Source organism: Trematomus bernacchii, unplaced genomic scaffold (genome assembly GCF_902827165.1).
Source record: "Trematomus bernacchii unplaced genomic scaffold, fTreBer1.1, whole genome shotgun sequence".
Taxonomy (NCBI): Eukaryota; Metazoa; Chordata; class Actinopteri; order Perciformes; family Nototheniidae; genus Trematomus; species Trematomus bernacchii.
This window is the reverse complement of record NW_022987820.1, coordinates 98,775-104,101: the sequence shown is the minus strand read 5'-3', so window position 1 is coordinate 104,101 and position 5,327 is coordinate 98,775. Positions and strand designations below refer to the sequence as shown.

The window sequence follows — 5,327 nt, the reverse complement described above, 5'->3', positions numbered from 1 at the left end:
ATGTAATTAAAGTCATCGTGTCTTTGACGGGGCAGTGATATCATAAACCTGTTAATGTACGCATTCAAATGCTTTTTCTTTTACCAGCTGTATTCACCTTGCAGGTGCAGCTATGTGGCTTTTATCCTGGATAAAGTGTTTAAGTCATGGATGTTTAAAGTTTAACTTCTTCATATTTGACTAATATTAAAGTTCACTTTTCATTCAGGAAGTATGACGCTGCGCTGTCAGTACGCTTGTCCATGTTTGAGATTGGTCGAATGCTCCAAATACCACCCCCTTTCATGTGAACGCGCACCTAACTAGATAGGACACGGCTGGCTTGAGCGATCCACTTGATAACCAGCGTCGTAGTACAGTTTAGCCAAAGCGCGTATGTTTTGGATTGGGCCAACCGGCTAACTCAAACATATCCAGGTTAGGTTGAACCAGCTTCGTAGTACAGGCCTCTGGCATTAAAAACACACACACTTTCATTGTTTGCCTGACAGGAATATCATAGTTCAGTAAACAAGAATGAACAATTTGAAAGAATTCAAAACACAGTTGCAGCTACATAATTGTTTTTATTGATTCGTAAAGAAAAGGTATAATCTCACTGAAGCATTTACTATATGATTATGATTATTCAACAACAGTATCAGTGTTTGTTGGAAGTAGAATATATATATATGTATGTGGCATTGAAACAAGAATGTCATTTTTAGCCTCACAGGAAAATCATAGTTCGGTGAACACGAAGGTCCAAGTTGTCTGAAATCTTGTATAAACTTGAAAACCTTAATAAAGTCAACAATAAAAGTGTACAGCTAAACAGGTTATTGAGCGCATGCACATGCAGAGACTGATCTGATCTTCATGGCTAAGGTCTTCAGGCCATAGTTCCAGCCCTTCCACGTACTCCAGATAACTTGAACGTTTCCATAATAGTTGACAAGCCCTTGAGGTGCGTACAGACCGGTGGGGTTGGCATAATGGCATGCGCTGTACCAGAATCCACCGAGATAACGCTGAGCGCAGTTACTCGGCCACGTGTCCTGATCTCTGTCAAATGTTGTGAACTTCATGTTGTTGTGGTTTGTCAAACTGTCCCCTAGAAATACAAAGAAAAACAAACAAACTTGAAACCCAGAAACACTTATTTCAATGCCAATGTGTGTCAGTGGGTAATATATTTGATTTTATGTTTTTATAAATGACTAAAAGAACAATAGGTACAGCACATTTATGCCTCTTAAATAGCGGTAGAATGTAACAGGGCACATTTGTATTTAAGTAGAATATTAAGGTACTTCTATTTTATGTAATTTAATAAAAGTTTTCTCACACGTCCAAATTGCAACACTTAAGTCCCCAGAAATACCCACCAAGTGTCACCAGACCAACCTTTCCTCACGCTATTTTTCATTACATTTTTAACAAATAATATATAGAGAGGACATATTATGCTAGTTTTCAGGTTCATATTTGTATTTTGTGTCTCTTATGTGACTGTGACATGCTTTAATGTTCAAAAAGGTATTTATTTTTCTCAAACTGCCTGTGCTGCAGCACCTCTTTTCACCCTCTGTCTGAAACCAGAGCCCAGTCTGCTCTGATTGGATAGCTGGCTGGCACTGATTGTGATTTGTCAATGGCTTAGAGATACCCCGCCCCTTAGCCTATCACGTACAATGTGTCGGAAAGCTTGGTAATACAAGCAAGAGTGTTACGTAGTGATGTCACTATGTAACAGAAGTAAACAAAGGAGTCCAATGGAGGCGTGGGGGGAGTTTGTGGGAGAGAAACTCCCTTTGGAGGGAACACAGGGATGTTAGCCTTTGCAGGCCATTTACATGCACAAAATCCTATATACTGTATTTTTGGGACTATACTGTAAGTCACGTTTTTTTTACCTGTCTGGCCGGTCCTGCGACTTATACTCCGAAGCGACTTATATATTGAATTTGGTCTGACTGCGTTCAAACTCCGCTGTACCACCGAAAAGAGGATGCGTCTCGTAACTTTCCAGGATGTTGTGGGATGGATCGACACAGCACGGGCTTCAGTGACGACCGACACCATCCTGTCGGGATTCAGAAAGGTCTCATTGGAGCTGATTCTGGTGGAGAGTCTGACGACAGCCCGGAGCAGGACATGCTGCTTCATCCACACCGGAGATGGCGGAAGTTTTTAACAGCGACTGTATAAATACAGTGAGAATTCCGAGTGGCTAAGCTTATTAGCGGCTAGGCTAATTAGCGTATCAGTATTATGTGCCGTAGCTCATTGTGTGGATTATTTTGTTTATTCAGCTCGTCAGTCGGGCAGTTAATAACAGTGTGCCATGTCTGTATTGTGTTTACAGTTTCACCAATTCATTAAACTTCAGTAAAGCTGACATCTGTGCCGGAGTTTCTTTGAAAGTGTTTGACTGGATGGATAGCTAGCTCGGTGATAGTGAGACCGGGGACGAAGACTTCAGTGGATAAATGTGATTTATACACCGAAGCGACTTATATGTGTTTTTTTTCTCTTAACGACACGTTTTTTTACAAGAGCGACTTATACTCAGGTGCGACTTGTAGTCCGGAAAATACGGTAACACACTACAGGAAAAGGAAAACCCCCCCCAAAACATAATAGGGACCCTTTAAACCTAGATTTAGTATTCCTTACCTGCGTTTCCGCCATTGAATTTGCCCAGGTGAAGCTGATAACCGTCATTCTCAGAATTGATGGAGAAGGAGGAGTACTTGGCGTCCGCCTTCCCCCCCTCCCAGTCCTCCATGTCGACCCGCAGCTCGTTCTCCTTCCACTGAGTCAGCAGGAAGATGATGTCCAGGCCTGAGGAGGCGCACAAAAGTATGTCTCAAATAATCTAGCCAGAATACAAAAATGTCAAAAGCTGTGTATTTTTGGTTTTGGATATTGCAAGTCTTAATAGCACCAAGAAAAACTGTATTATTTGTGTTTCTTCTTCCCTCTAAAACCCAATAACAGTCAGCAGCTAAAATATGTCTCTTGATGTTCTGGAGAAAATAACATTTGCTGTCAAAGTTAGCTGGCCAGCACTCCCAAATTAGGGAAGTAAACAGAGGAGTCCAATTAATGCGTTTCGGGGGAGGGAGTATGTGGGAGAGAAACTCCCTCTGGAGGGAACCTTGGGATATGAGCCTTTGCAGACCATTTAAATGCATAAAAACCTATATAACACACGACAGGAAAGGGAAAACCCCTAACAGCACAACAGGGCCCCTTTAAATGTAATTTTCCCTGCAAAAACTCACCAAGCCAATATTCTCCTGCTACATTCCCAAATCCTTTTTTATATTGACTCCATGGCCTGTAGAAGTTTTCAGTGCCATCCATCCTGATGAGAAATACCTGAGAGGGAGAATGGGATAAAGAGAAAGATTAACAGTTTAAAATAACATGTTATACTTTACATTAACCTCCTAAGCCCGATTTCCCCCAGCCACAAAACTGTGTCTCAGGGCTTCTTAACATTTAACAACCTATTAATGTGTCATACCCACTTAACGGGAAGAAACTCAGCTATCAGACAATATTAACAATTCTTAGCTAAACGAAACACACAGGGTAATACCAAGCCTCTGAATTAGCAAAAGCGAAAAAATGCTTACGCACTTAGCACAGAACTCAGGGTAGAGATATGTTCTACTTCATGCTATCTGCACAAACTAGATATCGTGTGAAAACTGAGATTACACAGATTCCATTGGTATACGTTTCATTACTGTGCGACCAAAACTCACGGCAGCGAAGCCAGGAAAGACAACACACAACTTCACTTTACGGGGCCAAAACGGCAAATACGTCTTACCTTTGCTGTTTCTGATCAAAAGTTGTGTTCAAGGGCATTAAAACGCATATAAACGCTGCTGAAGGTTAATCCAATGTCTTTGTGTCACTTTGAAATTATTACTGATAATCCATCATAAGATTTATGGCAATAAACGTAGTTTTCATATAGTGTGTAATGAAGCTTTCGGTTTGGGCAAACTGCGTGCGCATCACTCTCACTCCTCAATGGTAATGTGTAGGTGGAATTAGGAACCCCCGCTTGATTCTATTGGCTCTAACGGTTAAAAAGTGGTGTCAATCATCAAAATCGACCAATGGGTTCCAGAAATATGGCAAATACACCCAAATGACCCCAGAGGTGGGTTTCTTTTTCTAAACCTCTCTAAAAAGGTCAAATGTCACTTTTTTTGCATCAATCTTGATACAGGGTACTCATTATATGTTATAGTTGGTATTCCTAAAGGTTTTTGTCTACTATCCCATCATTCAAGGGTGGTTTTCACTATAAGTAATGTTTTTTTCTTTGGACGGAAACTATAATTGAAATTGTTTTACTATGTTCAATCTGAATTTACTTTAAAATAAAAACATCTATATTGATTCTGACTTTTCTACATCCAACTCACAGGTGTATCATTGCTTTGAGAAAAAATTATTAATTTACTCCTTTTAGAAGTGAAGATATAGTCATTTGTTCTGGGCATGTCATTTTCGAGCCTGAGACCTGAAAAACAGGCTCAGGGCTTAACAGGTTAAACACGCAAGACCTCAGATAACTACATCTGAACAACTTTTAGGTGAATGTAAACAGGACTGTTATAATGTTGGTTCCCAGGTCAATTATGGAAATGTAAAAAATTCAAGCCAAATTATTTGTTATACTTAGAGGCAGCAGAAAAATCTGAAAGAACAACATCTGATGTTAAGATAAGTCATGAGTTCCCAAAGCAGGTTTACAAGGTCTAAAAAAAAGCACACAGTCTGATCAAATCTGATATACTGACCGTCCATCTGCCCCCGTCAGTCTTCATGTCACAGTAGACGGGAAGGGGAGCTGTGGGACCCCCGGGGAAGATGGTTACACCCCACTGGAGCTGGTGTTGTCATGGCAATAGATGTCATTGCAGTCGATGGGCAGAAAATCCTTCGAGCCAGTGGGAGCTGAGGCTGAAAACCCCAGAAGAGCCACGAATAATGTCACCTGGATGCAAAAGAGAAGAGATTTTAAATACCTACAGCACCATTTGAAGTGATTTCCTGCACAGTTTTTAATGGTTATACATGAGTTTTTAATGGTTATTAAATTTGCTCAGAGTAGATCACGTTTGAGACAGCTCCAAATATTTATGCTATCATTGATTATCAGCAGAGGACAGAGACATTTAAATATATATATTGTGTGTTTTCTTACCTGCAGCATCTTCATTGTTGAGAGGAAGGTCTACGCTGAGTTCACTCTGTTGTTTGAGGTGACTGTTGTTTGGAACGTAGGCATTTATACAGACGGTGTATCACGTGTT

At 40.5% G+C, this 5,327-nt stretch overlaps 1 pseudogene; it reads right to left on the bottom strand.

The window, feature by feature from the left end:
• Positions 1–546: 546 nt before the first annotated feature.
• On the bottom strand, positions 547–5,327 carry LOC117498846 (annotated as a pseudogene).